Below are 23,075 nucleotides of genomic sequence, written 5' to 3'. Positions count from 1 at the left end.
TGAGTGGGGAAGCAACACATTCATAGACATTTATAGACAGACAGACAGACAATGCACTTTCAGTGAACTTGAGTCCCCGGGTAAGTAAATGTGCCCCATTGTGTTTTTTGCATCATGGGTTAATAGTGAAAGGAGTGCTGCTTGCATTGAGTTTGTTTTATTCTTTGGAAGCTAGCATGTGTTTGGTTTCGACGTGATCCTACACAGAGCAGTTCCACAAACTTTTTTTCTGTACACTTATGCACTTATACCTACAGAATATACACATCAAATACACACACATATCATCATATTATTACACACACAGTGTAATAATAATTACAAACTCACTATATGCACACACAACATAAACAAGCATGCATTAATTGTATATTCACCATATAGAGACATACAATATATAAATATACACATATATAGTATATAAACACACCTTATACAATATGCACCCACATACCACATAAACACAAACAGCATATACACATCACATTTACACACCTACAACACATATACAGCATATGCACACATACATACAGTATCATATACAGACATTCAGCATACTTACACACAAATGCAGCATATCAACAATTACATACAGTATCATATGCAGGCATGCAGCAATACACACACATACAGCATTTACACATCACATATAGAGCATATACACATCACATATACATATTGGGGGCCATTTACTAAGGGCCCGAATAGCTTTTTTCCGCCGGGTTACCTGAATTTTACCGTTTTGCACCGATTTTCCCTGAATTGCCCTGGGATTTTGGCACACGCAACGCCGCCGGCATACACGTGACGGAAATCGGGGGGGCGTGGCCTTAAGAAAACCCGACAGATTCGGAAAAGCCACCATATTTTTTTATGTGAGCTTCAGCGCAGCAGCGACACCTGGTGGACATCAGGCGCACTACCTTAGTGAATCACCGGAAGACCCGAATCCTCCACAGAGAACATGCCACTGGATTGCGAATGGACCGGGTAAGTAAATCTGCTCCATTATATTGCATATCATATATGTCACAGTCAGGTAGTTTTCTTATCCTTGGATCCGGTAGATGCTGACCACATTGGGGAAGTAGTAGTAGTCAGCATAAAGTAGAGATGAAAGATTCCTGTCCTGCTGTCCCCTCTCCCCTTTCTTATATGAGCTTGCAGCTCCGCTGTGTACTGTGGAAAATGTGCTCTGTTATATACATATTATGCTGTACCACAAGCAGCATAATATGTATATAATAGTGCACATCCTCCATTTTTTGGTGTGGCAGGTCATGTGGCTGAGATCCCTGACACTTTGTGTGCCGTAGCAGTTGCTATGGATGCTATCCCTGTAGTTAAACCCCTGATCCAGAGCATGCATCAGTTTTACCTTACAGTACCAGACGTAGTACTTTTTGCATCAGTATTTCCTTAAAGTACCAGACTTAGTACTATTTACATTTATAGAATGATACAGTGTTCAGTTACAATACCAGTCCTAGTAGTATTTGCATATTTAATATTATTTTTTATTCGAGAACAACCCCTGTAATGTAGATGTGAACTTAACTTAGTTCAAATAAAACTAGTCTTGGGCATACAGAAAATATGATTCAAAATAACTTTGTATTGTTTATGTGCAATTATACTTACAGGAACTAAATAGTGTTACACCGGGAGTTTCTGTCAGTGCTTACCGGTTATTGATAGCCCCGTTTACGTACCTTTAAATTAAGGACTAATGACTGGGAAGTATCGAGTACATCCATCCAGTCAATGGACAGATGGTAGGCTATAAATTTACTGGCGGCTTTCCTTTTTTAATGAGCAAACTCACCGGGTGATATTATTTGGTGAGTGTAGGCTGCATCGTTTGTGTGTAATGATTTACAAGGTTACATATCTCTCGGCTTTTTCTCGAGACTGATTTACATTCTAAAGACGGTTTGTCATTTAAGTCTTTGTTCTGAACATTTTAATTGTTTACCACTATAAAATATCTCCATTAATAGCTAATATCTTTTATGTTACTGAGTGATTTCGTTTTACTTTCCAAAATTGTTATCTATTAAGGGATTTTGCCTTTGTTTCATGCTGCAAGGCATCGCTATTAATGAGGCTTCCAGAATCAGCGTCTTTTAAGATTTATTTGTTGTACTGAGTACAAAGTCAAGAAGGAAAGTTAGTGCAGATTTTATTATTTTATTATTATTTTATTTTATTATAAGAGACCTCAAAAAACCGATACATCAATACTTTGGTGTACACCAAAATGCCATGGGCCGTTATTGCAGCTATTTACCTGTTCAGTTCCCATTTTGCTCTATTTTAAGTTCTCATACTGTATCTTCATATGTCAATCACATGGCTTCCTTTTTACAGAAACCATAATCTAGTCTCCTAACATTCCAAATTGTCACCATCTCAGAGAAAAAGAGAGAAAAATTGTAACATGCTTCTCATTATTTCAAGTATAAAATAGACTTTCTGAAAAATGTAACAGCTCCTACATAAAACAGGCATAGATATCTAGGAAAGGAGAATGGCTTTAATTAGCATAAAATTCACCCAAATATTTAAATATTTAATTTTGGCACAAAATGAGTGTAAACTAAACTAAAACCAAGAGGCATGGTAGACCATACAATGTTAAATGTTTATATCCTTGGCTGCCGAGCTGGCATCTTTCTGGCCTGAAGCTTTGTTTGAAAAATAATTTCCATTTATGCATTGTAGCTAATTGTTTTATGATCTGAAATAGGCCTAGCCTCTCTTCTCTAAATAATATCTTCCGACGGCTGCTATAAGCCTTGGTTGCCATGCTATCTGAATGCTATCTGCTATATGCACAAGTTTTATCTCTCAGCTTCTTTCTTTTAAGGTCCACACATTGGGCTTTTCCTGCCATATGACAGCCAGGGTTCTGCTCCTCCCTGCAAGGGGGCACCTGTGCAGAACTTAGGTTAAGCCATCAGAGAAACCTGTCGGCCTCGCGTAAGGCCCCTTAGAGACCCACATAGAAACCCAAATGGGTAGTTAAAACTCTAGTTGATGCTCTAATTCATTTTCAGCTTGACTATTGTTACTCCCTACTAATCATTATTCCAAGTATTTAACTCTTACATAATCACAATGTGCTGAAAAAAACTATAACCATGTATACCTCTTTTCTGCTTGTCCTCTTTTGTGCTACTGTGCCTGAATATTTCCACCTTTGACCCATCTACTAAAAACTCTAACTATCCTAAACTATTTTTGCTTATGTTGGTTTAGTATCTTGCTTCTGAGTTTAGTTTTATCTGCCAGTGGATTCTACAGGTTTTTATGCTGTAAGATGAAAAACATTGGAATTTGCTTCGTGCTCATATGCCACAAGAATTCTGCAAGAATGACGGAGAAATACAAAATGGGACTTGTAGGTTAGAGTACTCATGAGAACATCTCTGAAGAAAACATGGATGAGGACAAAAATAAATAACAATTGGATGTGGTAGCCTCTGGCAGCACTTTGGAAGGTGAAAAACATTATTGTTATTATTATTGGATTGACTTAAAAAAAAACATAATAACCCAAAACGTGAAGCACAATTGGATCCATATGGCTCTAGGCTTTTACATTTACTTCCTATTGCTTATAAAGTGCCAAATTTCTGTATGGAGGCTCCCTGTCCTCCTTGGGTTTGCTATCTGTTATTCACACACACTGCAGGGCTATTTAAATTGAAAGCCAGTTAACTCATCAATCTGGGGGAGACAAATATCCAAATCAACTAAAATGTTTGAGATTCATTTATGTGTTTGTATGAAGATCTGTTTTTTTCTATGAAAAAAATATGTATTTTATTGTTCTTCCTATTCCAGCTACAACCTCTGTAATGGAAATATACCTTCAGTGTTGAAATGTGCAATGTGACTCTTACTCCAGTTTTTCATGACCTAGTTTATTCCTACAAACCCACTGGCCCACATTTACTAAAACCAGCACAAAATGTACTATGTGCAGATTACCTATGCAGTGTGCAGAGGGCGCTAGGTTCAGGATTTGTGGTGCCTGTTCTTCACGAATCTGGCACCCTCTGCACTGCACCGACTTTTTTTGTACACCTTTTCATGGAGCATGTGACACACTTATGTTGGACTCTACATTTTCAATGTGGCTCATGCTCTATCTGTGCTCCGGAACACCCACCTCAGTGAAGAAATTTGTGTTGTTTCGGGTATGAATTCAAATTCGTATTTGAAAAATCTGTAAGTCCTAAAGGTAAAAATGAGAGTGAACCTGTCACCAGAAATGACATTTTTAACTGGTGACTGCTTCCAATAGCTTATGCTATCCTGATTTGAACTCCTTAGTTACTACCCATATTAATTTTTCAATCATTAGCTAAGGGGTCTTAGGCTAGGCAGGGAAGAACAGTGACCCGAGTTTCATATGTGTAACTCCCTAGATCCTGCGGTCAATGCTGTGACCATGGGATCTACAAACCTGCTAAGGGAAAGGGCTACCTCCCTCCTCCTACCGGTGCTCCTGGCAGGACCCCGCAATCTGCAAGTGTCATAGTGTCATAATTTACATGGTTTAAAAAAGACCCATGTCCATCAAATTCAACCAAGGAAGGGAAGAAAATGGATGAGGATAGGATTTGGGAAAACATATGGGGGAACTGACACTACTAATGCACTTCAATACACTTGTTCAAAATTACACAAAAAAATTCAAAATAAATGAAAATTAATTCATTAAAGTGTCCCAAAAACCTTGAACACACATAAAATAAAAAACAATTTTGAAAAGTTAAAAAAGGTAAAAAACACTACATATTTGGTATCCTCATTAGAGGAAGAATGCAGGAGAAGACATGAAGACACAAGAAGTAACTGCCCCTCCCCCAGGATTCACCACATGCTGCTGGCAGGAAGCCAAGGTAATGTGCTTTGAACTTATATAAACTAAAGAAATTATTTAGATCGCTGACAAAGGCATTTTTTAAAACCAGCATATCAAAGGCTATTGGAATCTGTCTCCAGATAAAAATTTGATTTTCTGTTCCATCCCTTACCCATCATTTGTCTCAAAACGGATGGTGTTAAACAGGCAGGTGTGACCAGACGTGAAACAAAAGAAAGACCTTTGACAGGTGAAACGTGACTCTCTAAAAGAGCAGACATAGGCTAAAAATCAGATTTAGCAAACAGGGTACCCCAGTTCAACTGTTCTTAAAGGGAACCTGTCTTCAGGATTTCACATTTTCACCTAATGACAGGTTCCCATAGCCATTTTAATACTAACTCCCAATTTTCTTTTATAATTAATAATACTGTTTCCACTCACTTTAAAAGTATATCAAGGTATACCTAGCACCCTCCAAGAAAACTGCTTAGAGTCATGGGAGCATTGAAGCAAGCTTGCAAATCCTTTGTCATCATCATTATCTCTTCTCGACTCTGCTAACTCTTACTCAATCTTTTCTCCCCTCTCTCCTGCCTAAATAAGCTGACAAAGATTTGCTTTGAGCATAGGGGCCAGTTATAAGGCTGCAGGAAGGGGGCGGATAGAAGAGCATAGAGGAGATAATGATGATGATACAGGGACTTGCAACTTGCATTAGGTGAAAAAATAAAATCCTGATGACAGGTTCCAATTAAGTCAAGGGAGAAGATAATATTTTTTTCTTTTTAAGATTTTAGATAACCCCTTCAACAGTTTTCTTATTTACAATCTTAGAAATGAAAGTTCCAATCTCTAAACAGTGACCTGTTGTTAGCAATCCATTTATTAAAATCTCATAGCTCCTAATCATAATCATCCCTTCTCCTGAAATGCAGCCTTCCTACTTTCTGAGTTGAAGATGAAATTGCTATGTTTTGCTTGCTGCATTCCGGAAATTATAATAAACATGAAACGAATGGCACATTTTCAGAGTTATCCACTTTAAAAAAAGTCAATTGAATGTTACAGCACTAAGTCAGTAGCAACATTTATTGCAATTTGCATAATTATATGCTGATTTTACTTCCATATAGTAGAGTTTATATGTCCTGTGAAATATATGAAACAAGAAAATGTTGGGTTGAAAATAAATATTTGCTCCCTGATTATACTAGAACAGAAATGTTCACATTTCACTTGGATTTATGTTTAATGTACAAAGACAGCATAAATAACATTTAAATTGCAGATTAAAAATTCTCATTTTAATACTGCTTTCATAATTCTCCCATTTAGAGATAAAATTGGTCGTAGCTAAACATTGAATTTATTCAATCCTTTGTATCTTCGGTAACTAGATATGTAAATATGTGGCTCTAATATGATATAATATTATGTCATCCCGGTTTGATTAAGTGTTAAATTACTGTTTTCCATCTTGATTTATTGATGTATTACATCATGTCTGGTTTCTGCTCACGTATTCTGCACACTTTGCAGGTGTCTTACCATTAACATTTAACCTTGATGTCTTAAATAATTTTCATTGCAGTTGTTTCAGGGGTATGATGGAATAATGACATATTATCAGGAAATTAATCACTTCCTGATTTGATTGCCTCTACTTCCAGTTATGTGGATGGCCAGTAGTACTCACGGCACAAGGTTTTACAGGGGAAATTTTTGTAGCATGAACAGTGGTATTTAAGAATATTTATTTATTAATTTTTAAATCTTTATGGAATTTTTTCCACAATACAAAAAAATATAACAATAATGATGCAATATTTTAAACAGTAATTAATACGTACAAAGTGCAAGAGAAATTCTACAATATTGCATCATATTCAATACACATTAATATACTTACATAAAACCCCCACTCATACCACCCCAGAGGCGCCAATCAGGAAGGGGAAAGGGATAAAGAAAAAAAAAGAAGAAGAAGAAGATAAAATAAATTTAAAAAATTAAATAAAGTTATATAAAACAAACAAAGAAAAATAATAATAATAAAAAAAATATTACCTAATATGTGGTCTATTCATCCATAATTGCTATAAATTGATATCCCTTTAGGGCAATTTTCTACCCGATGTACATATCTCCTTTTGTTCTGCTGTGATCAAAAGATCCAGCCTCATTTCCCATTCCTCAACATTAGGTGGGTATTTAAGAATATATCTATGGGACACAATCCAAGGGAGATGTAGCTGTAATTAACTAGCATTACTGCAATTTTTTTAAAGGGATGTTCCTAAAAAAAAAGGTGAGAAGAGACCACATAGAATAGACCATAAAGCTCATTCAAAAGTTGAGATCAACAGCTGAAGGTAAAGTCCTCGATTTTATGTATCTTATTGAATATTCATCATATTTTGTCCTTTGTACTCCTGAGAAGTGACTAGAAGTAGGCTATCACCTTCATTGTTCTCCAGACTAGTCACTAGGTATGGGGAGTCAATTTGTCTACGCATGTTAACCCCTTAATGATCCACTATCAGCTTTTTATGGCGGTCATTAACCCCTTAACGACTTGGCCTTTTTTAGTTTTTTCACTTTCATTTTTCACTCACCAACTTCAAAAATCTATAACTTTTTTATTTTTCCACCTAAAGAGCTGTGTTATGGCTTATTTTCTGCGTAACAAATTGCACTTCATAGTGACGGTATTTAATATTCTATGGCGTGTACTGGGAAGCGGGAAAAAAATTCCAAATGCAGTGAAAATGGTGAAAAACCACATTTGGGACGTTTTCTTGTGGGCTTGGATTTTACAGCTTTCACTCTGCGTCCCAAATGACATGTCTAATTTATTCTTTGGGTCGGTACGATCACGAGGATACCAAATTTGTATAGGTTTTAAAATGTTTTCATACATTTAAAAAAATTAAAACCTCATGTACCAAATATTTTTTTTTTATTTTGCCATCTTCTGGGGCCAATAACTTTTTCATACTTTGGTGTACAGAGCTGTGGATAGTGTCATTTTTTGCGAATTTTGATGCCGTTTTCATTACTATAATATTTGGGACTGTGCAACCTTTTGATCACTTTTTATTAATTTTTTTATATTTTTCAAAATGGCAAAAAAATGCCATTTTCGACTTTGGACGCTATTTTCCGTTACGGGGTTAAACATAGTGAAAAAACCTTATCATATTTTGATAGATCGGGCATTTTCAGAAGCGGCGATACCTAATGTGTTTATGATTTTTACTATTTATTTATTTTTATATCAGTTCTAGGGAAAGGGGGGTGATTTGAATTTTTAGGTTTTTTTATTATAATTTTTTTTTTTTAAACTTTTTTTTATTTTTACTTTTACTATTTTTCAGACTCCCTAGGGTACTCTAACCCTAGGTAGTCTGATCGATCCTATCATATACTGCCATACTAAAGTATGGCAGTATATGTGGATTTTACTCCCCATGCATTACAATGTGCAATTAGCACATTGTAATGCATGGGTTAAAACGAAGTAGCCTCGGGTGTTCGGAACACCCAAGGTTACCATGGCGACGGATCGCCGCACCCCGTGACGTCATCGGGGAGCAGCGATCCACAACAAGATGGCGGCGCCCATGCGGCGCCATCTCTTTGAAGCCGCCGGCAGCATTGCCGGCGGCGATCGCGGAGAAAACACCCGCGATCGGTGCTAGCACCGATCGCGGGTGTTACCGGTAAGCCTTTGCTGCAATATGCAGCAAAGACTTACCGGCTATGGAGAGGGCTCGGCCTGCGAGCCCTCTCCATGTACCCGCACCCGGCGTCGGGAAGGGGTTAAGGACTTCTTCTGATGTGATTCCTTTCTACAGTGGGACATCAGAAAGAAGATTACAGAAGCTAGTATCCTGATGGTATCACAGCTCAGCCCTGGTACAAACACCCTGGATCAGTGTTTAACCCCTTAGACACTGAAATCAAACATGCACAGTGATGTCTACGCAGGTGCAGAGGGAGAACTTCCCTCTTCTTTAATCGCAGGGTTCCGCTGGTGTTGCATGGTTGCCTATGGCCAGTGAAGAACCTTAAAGGGGTATTCCGGGAATATGAATGTTTGACACAAAAACCCATGATGATATAAATAAATGAATACAAAAATACTCAATGTCATTAGTCACAAAACGGAGCTTAAATAGTTTGATTTTATGATTCACAACATTTTATGTCCTCTCTAAAGTAGGTGGAGTTATCAACAAGATGGTCGCCACAGGAAAATACAAGTCCCATGATCCTTTAGTTCCCAGTAACTCCTCCTCCCTCTCAGGCTCTGCTCCCAGTGATGATGTAACAGGTTTTCTTGCTCTGTTACCATAGTAATGATGTGTAACTGCCATCACCAAAACACTGGCCATACTGGATGCGCTGCAACCAACTGACTACAGCCAAACATAGTGGTGATCACATGACCTGCCCAGGCAGGTGCAGGTCATGTGATGTGGACATGTGACCAGCAGCCATCTTCTGTTCTGCGACGGACCGCGCGGAGGAAATTAACGGACTGATTAAAGGGCCAGTAGCATTTTAATTCTTTATTACAGTCTATGTCACCAGCATTTTCTGCTAAGGGGAGCAAAATTTTAAATAACAACTAATTACACATTAGCTTATATTTTGAGTATGCATTTGCATATGAATTATGCTGATTCCTGGAATACCCCTTTAAGGCTGCCTGTGTTAACTAACTATTAGGCCAGGCCGAACGCCTGTCAGGGAAAATATGATGCACTGCACTACATAAATAAGCTACTCAAAAATTGTATGAACCCCTAGTGTTCTACAGGTCAGTTAGCAAAAAATAAGCCGTCACACCACCAGAAAACAGTTTTCTAAAGATAAGATGCTTTGAAACTAGAGATGAAAAAAGTGTTTTTTTTCATTTTACAATTGGTATCTCTGTAAGCTTATTGACCCAAAGAAAAAAGTTTTTATGTCGTTTAGGTTCCACAATAAGTGTATTATTAGAATTTACATTTCAATCCCCCCAAAAAACAAGACCCCCATACAGTTATGGTGACAGAAAAGTTATGGTGACACAAAATAAAAAAGTTATAGCTTATAGAATGCAATGAAAGAAAGGCTGAACATAGTCTGTGCATTAACGTAAAAAATAGTTGTGTAGATAAGAGGTTACGGGGAATGAAAGGAAAGATACAGTAACTGTTTCATGTGAGCCCAGATCCACACCTTGTAATCTCAATATACTGTTACGATTACTACTTTGGACCCCCTACAGGTTGTATAGATGACATGGTGATGTAATGATGAGTAGGTCACATAAAACCTAGATCATGATCTCACTGGGCGCACAGGAAGAGTGTAGCGTTAGATGGTGTAGGTTTCAGGTAAACAACTAGTAGCAGACACATTACAAATTGGCATACACAATCTGCGGTGTACGGTAAAGTTTCCAGTGTGCATCATCTTCAGGAACACTCTTGATCCAGTGTGCATCATCTTCAGGAACACTCTTGATCCAGTGTGCATCATCTTCAGGAACACTCTTGATCCAGTGTGCATCATCTTCAGGAACACTCTTGAATACTGAGTTAACCAATTTACTCCCTACATTTTTTTATTAGTTATTGTAAATCCTACACTTCATTTAGGTCAAAGTTACCCCGGGCACAATGCTTCTGAAACTACTTGTAACTGATAAAATATTGCATGCCTCTTAAGCATTGCAGGTTTTCAATGGTTCCCCGATCCCTCAGTCTTCACTAGCAGAGAGATAAATCCATTTTAAGCTCTGTCTGGGACGAGAGCCAGAAAGTTGCATACTGCATATAATCAGCTGAACTCCCTGATCAGAAGTCACTCATTCTTCAACTGAGGATGAAAACTTGAAGAAAGATGTTACGTAATCTAGGGAGATTTGGACTAATAACGCTAAATGAAGACCCACATTGTCATTGGCGTTCAGGAATACTGTTAAGTCATTGTATTGTCAACTTTTTTTGTAAAATGATACAAATTGTATACTAATAAGCTGTAGATGTTAGAAATCAGAAGCATTTATTCATCCATATCTGGTATTTAGGCTTCTGTTTGTTTGGTCTTTTGGCCCTTATAGTGATAGGATATACATAGTTACAATAGTATGTTAAAAAAATGTTGGTTTTAACCCTATTTTTGGTAAAATACTGGCTTTATTTGATGGTCCATGAACAAATTTATAACAGACCTTGCTGGCAGGTCTCTACTATGCAAAAACAGCTAGGGTCACCTTTAAATATCTGACAGATTTGTAGATGTTCTCAGCATGCCCCTCCAAACACTGACATTGGAGTGGTTATCACTTGGGGGCGTGAATAAAGATTGCTATGCAAAAGCAACAAGGCCCCCTTTAAAGGAATACTCCAGTCAAAGCTAATTTATTGAATAATGCATAGTGCAGGACCTGAAGGGAGGAGCAGGATTCATTGTTGTTGTATTCCTACAACCTTTGAGTCAAACTCCTCCCTTCAGACCCTGAACAAGGTATAGTTCACTTAATCAGCTTTGACTAGTGACATAGTCATAGAGTAACATAGTTTATACGGTTTAAAAAAGACACTTGTCCATCAAGTTCAACCAAGGAAGGGAAGGGATTGGATGAGGAAGGGATTTAGGGGAAACAATTCTATATAACATAACCATCAATGTTATTTAGAGGCATTTAAACCCTTCTTGAAGCTCTCTGCTGTCCCTGCTGTGACCAGCGCCTGAGGCTGGCTATTCCACAGTTCTCACAGTAAACAAACCTTGTTGCCTCTGGTGATTAAACCTTGTATTCCTTTAAATTCCTTTAAAGATTTGACAAATTTGCTGATTTCCACTGCACTATCCTCAATGTTGTCATGGGAGTGGTTATCGATGAGGGGGCATCTTGCTTACAGTCACGACTGCAAAGCTTTGTTCCTCCACTGGAAACCAACAGGATGTGGGATATCACCAGAAGTTCCAAGTTGGTTTTACCTGACTACCAAAAAAAGTTTTCAATTTACCTGTCTAAGGCTACATTCACACGGACATATGAAAACGGCCATATCCGTACCGTTTTTTTACAGGTTACATACGGCCAATAAGTCCAACCATTTATATTGCCGTTGTTAACACCGTTCCATACAGTACCGTATACTAACCGTATAAAAATATAGAACATGTCCTATTTTCTCCCGTATTTTAAGTTCTGTATGCCCTAGAAGTCTATGGGTTACATACGTGCTGCATACGGATGAAAAACGTCCCGTATATACGGGCTCATACAGCCCGTAAATACGGTACTGGAGAATTCATATGGTTATGTGAATGTAGCCTAAGTATGATTTGTGTGACCTTATTAGGGACTCATACTAAATCTAGTAAAGTTCCTTATAACTGGATAAACTCTTTATGGACTGATCCATTCACTGAAACAAAAATGTAGACGGCACCCAGTAGATACGCGGTGCTCAGGTACGGCCAATGTCTTAAATAAGTAATCAACAAAAATCCCGGCACTCACGATTGTCATCAGCTTGCATCTTTAATGCAAATAGAAGTTACAGCATATTCATGCAGAGACAGGAACGCGTTTTCGGCTTGTATCTCGAGCCTTCCTCAGCCAGCTGATGACAATCGTGAGTGCCGGGATTTTTGTTGATTACTGATCCATTCACTGCACTTTGTATTCTGATTGTATTCATTTCCTGGATCACCTTTTTATGCTACAACTGTAATGGCTACTCTTCTGTGAGATCAAGCAGCTAGTACATCAACACCCTTTAGAAATTTGTTTGATTGCCCTAATGGTCTGTCCTTTAAAGGGATCCGTAATCAATTTTTACAATGTAGAACTGCATAGGATGTTAGGTAGTGGCCATGGAGAGATGTATAATTATACCTTTGTGTTTCTTGTTAGTAGCAGCATGATTTTGATGTATGGTTTTATATTCCAGGATATAGCTGGACCTGACAGGGGTTGTCCACTTTCAGCGGACAGCGAAATTGATATTGTTTGTGTAATGGAAAGTTATAGACATTTCCATTATACTTGTGATCTATACTCCCTTCTCTGTCACAGTTTTCATTGATACCAGCACCCTGAGGACACCAATAAAGCAGAAAATAGTCCCAGGTAGAGCTGTCACTTTAAAATAGCTCTGTGCACAGCAAGTCCTGGGCTGTCTGGGACTGCAGGAAGATACCTGGAGTCATCTCTGGTGATGGCCTGAGTGCCCACAGAAAGGGCTCCGAGTGCCACCTCTGGCACCAGTGCCATAGGTTAGCCATCACTGCTCTAGATGAACACTGGTCCATGGTCATGTGATGCCACACAGTTGGCCATCTCATTGGTATCACACATCTCTGATTAAACTCTTTGTTATAAAGACCCGTGCACCTCTATGATTTCACATGACCATGGGCTGTGTTTATCTTCACAAAGTAAAGAATGAAGTTTCCTATTGCATGACAGCAAGCAAAGATCTAGAAAAACCATTAAGAATTGATAGAGAAAGTTGACAATATCAATTATTTGCTGTAATGTGCCTAAAGTGAACAACCCCTTGAAGTATTCTGGTACTGGTGTAGGGGATATCTTCAAAAAGCACACCCCCTGTCCCCTAAGTAACTACTTTAGTATTCAAACAGAAACCTGCTACAGCAGTGACTCATAGCAGAGGAGAGGGGCAGTGTTGTGTTCACTGAAGAGATCTAACAGACCAGTGCACCAGAGTGCTTCAAGTCTATTAATAATCCTGAAATATAAATGTATGTTTCACAGTCCTGCTGCTAAGAGGGCCAATACCTAACACTGTCTGCAGCCTTGTATGGTCAAGACTGCTGGAAGACTCCCTCTAACCCTTTGAAGAGCTGGCCCTTTTTTGTTTTTCATTTCCATTTTTCACTCCCAATCATCAAAAATCTATAACTTTTTTTTACCTGTGTGAGGGCTTTTCTGCGTAACAAAATGCAATTGAAAGTGATGGTATTTAGTATTCCAGGTCTTGTACTGGGAAGCAAGAAAAAAATTCCAAATGCAGTCACATTGGTGAAAAAACACATTTGCGCCATTTTCTTGTGGGTTTGGATTTACGGCTTTCGCTGTGTGCCCCAAATGAGATGTCTACTTATTCTATGGGTCGGTGTGATCATGGGGATAACAATTATGTATAGGTTTTATAATGTTTTCATACATTTACAAAAATTAAAACCTCCTGTACAAAATGTTTTTTTTTTATTTTGCCATATTCTGGCGCTATTAACTTTGGTGTACGAGCTGTGTGTGGTGTCATTTTTTTTTTAGACTTTTGATGATGTTTTCAATGCTTTTATTTTTAGAACTGCACACCCTTCTGATCTCTTTTTATTGAATTTTTTATAATTTACAAAATGGCATAAAAGTGCCATTTTTTACTTTGGGAGCTATTTTCCATTACGGGGTTAAACACAGTGAAAAACCTACTTACTTAACTTGTTTATGTTTTTTTTTATATAATTTTTTTTTACTATTTTTCAGACCTGAGACTGTCAAGGCATCCGATCACGCTCCCCGATGATGTCCCCCATGCGCCGCCATCTTTTTGAAGCCCCCAGCAAGCTGCCGGTGGTGATGTACGGGATACCTCATGCAATCGGTGCTAGCACTATACCAGGGCCGATTCTAGCATATTTGCTGCCTGAGGCGAATGTTAAAATGCTGCCCCCCCCCCACTCCTGACCGCTCCCTGTTAAGTAAATCCTTAAACTTTACTAACAATTAACAACCCTACAGACAGTGCACTGACACTGTGTGACTGACTACAGGATCTGAGAGGCATTAGTGACATCTAGTACCTTATAGATGACAATCTCTTCCATCAGGAGGACTTTATTCCAGGTTCTCCAATCCATGATGTATCACTGCTGAACTCACGGCCAGATATCTTCTACTCCATGCAGCATCTCCACCCAGCGTCCCTAAAAATACCACTGTCACTTACAGTATGAAGTATCCTGGATAACAACACTGTGCTCCTAAATAATATATACCCATCAAAACACAATTGACCACAACACTCTCCCCACATATAAAACATCCCTTCATTATATATATATATATATATATATATATATATATATATATATATATATATATATTCTACTGGAATTATAGCATGCTAAGCACCAATCAATATACAACACCCCCAATTTATTAATACAGACTCCCCCCCCCCAACATTTGGCTTACATGATGCAAAGTAATCTATTGTATCCTATAACTAATATATCCTACCCTGTTATTATGTTACATGATTTTACATACAGTGCAACCGTGATCAAATATATAGCACCCCTAATGAATATATATATATATATATATTTATTTTTATATAGCCCTGCTCTCATATATTCAAAGGCCTCGTTATTCAACCCCCAATTAAATTATATACAGCTCCGATATACAGATCCCCTACAGCTTAAATAAAATCTTGCCCCACATATACACATATAGTAATATACTGTATCCCATATACAGCCCCTGCAGCTAAGTAATATACTGTACACAATATACAGCACCCCAGCTTAGTTATATACTGTATCCCATATACAGCCCCCACCTTAGTAATATACTGTATCCCATATACATCCCCGCAGCTTAGTAATATACTGTATCCCATATACAGCCACCCCAGCTTAGTAATATACTGTATCCCATATGCAACCCCTGTATATGTATCCCCCCCAGTATAAAATAATTATAGCCCCAAATAATATATTTAGCACCCCCTCCCCAGTATAAAATAATTTTGGCCCCATATAATATATACTGAATCCCCCCCAGTATAAAATAATTATGGTCCCATATAATATACACTGAATCCCCCCCCCCCAGTATAAAATAATTATGGCCCCATATAATATATACTGAATCCCCCCCCCCAGTATAAAATAATTTTGGCCCCATATAATATATACTGAATCCCCCCCAGTATAAAATAATTATGGTCCCATATAATATACACTGAATCCCCCCCCCAGTATAAAATAATTATGGCCCCATATAATATATACTGAATCCCCCCCCCCAGTTTAAAATAATTATGGCCCCATATAATATACACTGAACCCCCCCCCCAGTATAAAATAATTATGGCCCCATATAATATACACTGAATCCCCCCCAGTATAAAATAATTATGGCCCCATATAATAAATACAGCACCCTCCAGTATAAAGTAATTATAGCCCCAAATAATATACACTGAATCCCCCCCAGTATAAATAATTATGGCCCCATATAATATATACAGCACCCCCCCCCCGTATAAAGTAATTATAGCCCCAAATAAAATATACAGAACCCCCCTAGTATAAAATAATTATAGCCCTAAATAATATATATAGCATTCCATCATTCCCCCCCCCCAGTATAAAATAATTATGGCCTCATATGATATATATATATATAGCGTCCCCCCCAGTATTAAACATTTTCTAGCCCCATAAAATACATACAGTACATAACACGACACCTCCCCACACACTTATTAGACATATTTAATTAATTAAAATACATGAAAAATAATAAAATACAAACTCACCTGCAGACAGCTGCTCCCTCTTCTGCGAGCCGCGTCTCCGCACAGGCGGCGTGACGTCATGACGCCTGTGTCACTGATTAGAATGGAGCGACGCAGCTAAATCACACATATAAATCACGTCTGTGTCTTAGAGAGACAGGTGCGATTTATTTAGCTGGTGGGTGATTCGGGCGTTAATGAACGCCCAAGTCGCCCACTTTAGAGCGGCAAATTTCGCTTTACAGGGACCTGCATTCTGCTGCCTGAGGCGAGATTTTCATCTCGCCTCATGGCAGATGCGGCCCTGCACTATACCATTACTTGCAATATGCAGCAAAGACTAACCAGCTATAATAATAATAATAACTTTTTACCTCCATGCACCCGTAGCGTTAAACATCACATGCTAGCGGGTTGAGAATTTTTTCCCACTACTGCATTAAAGCATCTCAGGACAACTTTAGTGGGAAAACACCTTTAATTCTTTACAAGATATTCACTCTACAAATATCTGAAATTACACATAAACTAATTTGAGTGGTAATTTATAATTACCATTGAGTAAAACCCTTACCTAAAATGACACTTACACTAGCAGAAAATGTGATTTGAATGTTACTGAGACATATCTAGCAGGACCATTAACAAAATTGTCATGTCTGCTATAAAGATATCAAGTAAAATTCCCTGGTGAAGCATCATACAGCAGTGTCTACATCACATTGACCTTGTAAGCTCTTAATGTCTACTATTTTGAAATGAATATCACTAGAGGAACCAAAAAGGACTTATACAGATGGCGCACTATGAAATTCATGTCATTAACAATAATAATTATATTATATTATAATTGTTATTGTTATTTTATTTTATGCAGAATGGAAGAAAAAATACTTCCATGTAAGTATCAATACCTTCTGTCTCTATACCACACTCCATCAGTCACCTATAGGTAAATTATAGTTTACTGATAGGGGTTCAGGGCCAATAAAGCTGGAAAGCCACTTTGAGCCTGATTGAAGAATAATTTGGAACTTCTTACACTGTTTTTATTTTTTTTAACATTTTTACTACCCAATCAGCAGGCTTAAAAATAAAAAAAAAGCTTTGCAACATCACTAGCAACAAAATTCTGCCTAAATAGGGCAATACTTCTACTTGGGATATTCCTTAATTATCTGAAGACACAAATGTGCCTGTTGACATTTTAAAGTACTACTATCCAATCAGCATTAAAAAAAAGAACTCACTAATATTATTGTCAATAATAATAATAATAATAATAATAATAAAACGATGCCCTTATGCTCTTTCACTAGGGACATTACTCTGTTATTCAGAATGGAGAGTCAGTAAGACAGTGGTTTCTGTAATGGAGGACTTAGTTTGATCATACATTACAAAATATACTGTAAATTTTAAGGGTTAGGCTAAATTCACACACACATGTGCCGCTGTACCATAGCATGGTGGGCACACGTCGGCACCGGGGAGAGGAGGAGGAGGGGTTGAGGCCACTCACCCCAGTCCCTCTCCACAGAGAAACATGGGGCACGGCGCTGTATCGACATGTCCTATCTTTCTCCTGCCTTGGAACAGTAGGGTGCCGCACATGCCACTTCATATGGTGTCATGCGCCCATTGCTGGCCTCTAGGGGGAATATATCTGACGTGTATATGTCGGCTGTACATACGTCCCCCAACAGCCGTATGAATAAGGTCTTAAAATGAGGAAATTAATATTTATGGTAGTTTATTGTCATGGTTTTAGCAGTCCAACTACGAACTTTATCACTATCAAGACATCTTTAGTTGTTGAAAAATGCGCCAGCTGCTCTTTTCATCTCTTTGATGCTGCGGGATATAGCCAAGAACAGGCCGTCCCCTACTTAAGAACACCCGACTTACAGACAACACCTAGTTGCAAACGGAGCCTTGGATGTTGGTAATTTACTGTACTTTAACCCTAGGCTACAATAAACATATACAACAGTTATCAAAGGTGTCTGCAAATAAAATTTATTTTTAATCCTGGCTCTTATGACAACCCAACATTTTTGAAATCCAGTTGTCAGAGGGACCAAAAAAACTTTGCATAGGGGGTTACAATTATAAAATATACAATTTCGACTTACATACAAAGTCAATTTAAGAAAAAACCTACAGAACCTATCTTGTACCTAACTCGGGCACTGTCTGAATGGCGTTTGGCTATCTCTGTCAGTTTCATAGAGATGGATAGAGTAGCTGACAGATGCCCAAATGGCTGCTCTTTTAATTACGGGGTAAAGCAGGGTTTCAACAAACCCCATTCTTGTGATTTGTGGAGGTCCCATCACTGACAATCCTAGTGATCAGAAAGTTAGTCCTTAACCTGTGGATGGGGGCTAACTCATTGTCACTGGAGATCTGCTTCAACTAAAGACAGATGACCGAGGAAAAAGAAGGATTCATCATGTCAATTTTAAACATGTCCGATCTCTTTATTCTCAAAGGACAGGCATATACACTCACCAGCCACTTTATTAAGTACACCATGCTAGTAACGGATTGGACCCCCTTTTGCCTTCAGAACTGCCTCAATTCTTCGTGGCATAGATTCAACAAGGTGCTGGAAGCATTCCTCAGAGATTTTGATCCATATTGACATGATGGCATCACACAGTTGCCGCAGATTTGTCAGCTGCACATCCATGATGCGAATCTCCTGTTCCACCACATCCCAAAGATGCTCTATTGGATTGAGATCTGGTGACTGTGGAGGCCATTTGAGTACAGTGAACTCATTGTCATGTTCAAGAAACCAGTCTGAGATGATTCCAGCTTTATGACAGGGTGCATTATCCTGCTGAAAGTAGCCATCAGATGTTGGGTACATTGTTGTCATAAAGGGATGGACAAGGTCAGCAACAATACTCAGGTAGGCTGTGGCGTTGCAACGATGCTCAATTGGTACGAAGGGGCCCAAAGAGTGCCAAGAAAATATTCCCCACACCATGACACCACCACCACCAGCCTGAACCGTTGATACAAGGCAGGATGGATCCATGCATTCATGTTGTTGACGCCAAATTCTGACCCTACCATCCGAATGTCGCAGCAGAAATCGAGACTCATCAGACCAGGCAACGTTTTTCCAATCTTCTACTGTCTAATTTCGATGAGCTTGTGCAAATTGTAGCCTCAGTTTCCTGTTCTTAGCTGAAAGGAGTGGCACCCGGTGTGGTCTTCTGCTGCTGTAGCCCATCTGCCTCAAAGTTCGACGTACTGTGCGTTCAGAGATGCTCTTCTGCCTACCTTGGTTGTAACGGGTGGCGATTTGAGTCACTGTTGCCTTTCTATCAGATCAAACCAGTCTGCCCATTCTCCTCTGACCTCTGGCATCAACAAGGCATTTCCGTCCACAGAACTGCCGCTCACTGGATGTTTTTTTTTTCGGACCATTCTCTGTAAACCCTAGATATGGTTGTGCGTGAAAATCCCAGTAGATCAGCAGTTTCTGAAATACTCAGACCAGCCCTTCTGGCACCAACAACCATGCCACGTTCAAAGGCACTCAAATCACCTTTCTTCCCCATACTGATGCTCAGTTTGAACTGCAGGAGATTGTCTTGACCATGTCTACATGCCTAAATGCACTGAGTTGCCGCCATGTGATTGGCTGATTAGAAATTAAGTGTTAACGAGCAGTTGGACAGGTGTACCTAATAAAGTGGCAGGTGAGTGTATGTCCTTAGCTTAACCCAAATTTGATTTAGGACTCCAATTTCTCTTGAGACCAGTTAAATGCAATATTTCTTCAATGGTTGCAATTCACAAGCCAAACAAGGTAAAGCCTATGATGTATATCACTTTATAATTCAATAATACCAAGTGGTATCAATATTTGAACATGTAAAACCAAGAGGAAATAGCAGGGCATATCTTCGTAACAGCTTAGTGGCATTCCCACTATCCATAAAAATGGAGAGGTCTTATGGAAGTTCACATGTAGGTTCTGCCAGGGACAACAGATGTTGACCAAATATGTTTTCAGCTGACAAGTATAAAAGATTTAACAATAGCAAACGCGTGGAAACATGTCTGAAATGTAAATGTAATGTTCCTATTTCTTTTCTTCCAAACTCACGGCAGTGTTAGTGCTCTATAAAACACACTCGTTATTTAGCTCTATTTCAGCACAGTACAATGTTGCTAAGACTCAAGGGTCTTGTTGCAGCTGAGTCCAAAAATGTAAGGGTAAGTGGTGTCCCATAGCCTCTCCGCTGCTAAGCCCCATATAATCTACTGTGCCTGTTGTGCAGACAATTCGGCACCTGTTCTTCGGTAATACTTACTCTCCTGTCTTCCATTCTAGGCAATGATCATATCACATACTACATCCCGTCAGTCACACGCTATCTCTACACAACAACACAGGGGATAACATTAACATATAATTCAGCAAAGACTGTTGAGAAATACAAATTGCTTAAGTAAACATTCTGTTTTTAATATGTCAATTCACACTTTTTGATAGTGTTACGTGTCCTAATGGTCTACGCTCCCAGAATACTGATCAACTCAATTGAATGACTTTAATTCCCTTGTGCAAATTGTAAATTACTCACATTATTCACTGCAGATTCCAGTGGACATGTTACCTACTATTGTATTTCACTTTACTGGAAATGGAGTTAGCAATGAGCCAATCACTTTCTTCACTTTAAATGCACATTATATCACCCCCTCTAATTTGGATTTCATTGCTCAAATGTATCAAATTTAATTATTCTTATCCTTCAGTGTATCAGATTTATCATTCTAAAACCTGTGATCAAATAAAAAGCCAAGTCATACAGATAAATCTGATTTATACAAATGATGTTTTGGAAAAATGTTTATGAGTAAGCCTCAAAGTAAATATGCAAATACACATTCAAAAATATTTATAGCATTATATGTCCTCTATTTTACACCACTATGTGCCGTGTAGGTGGTTGAATCCACTTGATACAATCATAATCTATTATCTATCTTGATAGATAATAATACCATTTCAAGGCTTTAAATTGACTTCTAATATGACTGATAGGGAGCCACCTTTAAAAAATTTGGTACTTTTCAATCCAGCACAACTTATTTGCATATTCTTTTCCCACAATAAATCTTGGAGCAAGCTTGAACTACTGTATAAAAACTCTATACAGCTGTAACTGTAAACTTAAAAAGAACTTGTCACCAGAGACCCCAAACCTCAAGCCCTCTAAACCACACTCAGTACCTTTTAGAGTTCTTTATATGTGCTCCTATCCAAGGGATTAGAGCCAGAATTCTACTAAAAACACATTTGTTGATGTTCTCTGTCCCAGTCAAGGAGGTGGGAAGCTAACCCACCTTCTCATTAATGCTGCCAACTCAACTGAAGAGAATTCCTAAGAGAAGGGTGAGGAGTAGCTTAATTTTTCTTCACACAGTTAGTGTCTCTCCCAGCCACCACTTTTCTGTGGGAATGGTTAATGATATAGCAGAGCCAAGTCACAAGATTCTTTATGTATTATTTGTTTTTAGTGTATGCTGCACTGTGTACACGTAAAATGCTGGAGTTATTTTCACATTGTTGTGATGTAATGCTTATATACAGTGAAAAATGAAAGCAAAGCCATACTACATCCATGCCATATTGTTCAATGCAATAACATTGGCAAGATTTTCTGTCTGTCAAAACATTGCATCTACGGTTACAATAATGGGATCCAGATCTAGAGTAGGTTTAACTTGTCAATGTAAAAGGCCATCAGGGAAAAGTAATTAACCTACGGGTAGGATTGAAGGCTTGCTCTCTGCTCATGGCCTAAGAGATGAGGGCTTGAAGCTAATCTCTTACGACCTTAGAACCTTGATGCGGAAAACATTGGTAGTTCTCTTTATATCAATTCAAGAGCAACTAACAACTTGTGATGTTCTCATTGTTCAGTAGAAATGTGTATTTTAGTCAAAAATAAAGACTACATTCTTCTGTTGAAGAAATACAACATTCATTTCATGCTTCCCTGAACTTTTATATCTGTCAGTTAGGTCTCCACAAGTGTTAGAATTTTTTTTTCTTCTTGTGTTTTGGAAATTGTGTTCCAGAAGAGATGAATACATTTTTCGAGACATATGAGGTTGTGACAAGGGTGATCTACAAGTAACACTTGTCATGGAATATGTTCTGCTTGCTCAAGAGCAAGTGTCGTACATAAAATGTAACATAAGTCTTGGTGTCTTATTTCACATAAGCTCACTAAGCCGTAGATCTCAGATGATGCTGGCTGTTGGCTCACCATGTTTAATCTTTAATGCTATTGATATGTAAGTTTATTTGGTTGATGTACGAGACAGAGTAATGATAGCTATTCTCTTGTGCATTAACAATGTAAACAGTTCCTTAATAGCATAGGTCATTGTGACAGTATCCCTTGCTTTCTAATCATTTAACCAGAAAGACATTGAGATCAGATCTTAAGGTGACATTAGAGAGAGACTTGAACCGTAAGCATAACAACATGACTGTAATTTATACTGACGATGCATAGTAATGTATTCAATCACCCATTATAGGAATGATAATCATTAAAGAGGGTATAAAAATAACCAATGACTGGCAG

This window comes from Engystomops pustulosus, chromosome 9 (genome assembly GCF_040894005.1).
Source record: "Engystomops pustulosus chromosome 9, aEngPut4.maternal, whole genome shotgun sequence".
Lineage (NCBI taxonomy): Eukaryota > Metazoa > Chordata > Amphibia > Anura > Leptodactylidae > Engystomops > Engystomops pustulosus.
The sequence above is the reverse complement of the archived record's forward strand: the minus strand, read 5'-3'. Positions refer to the sequence as shown.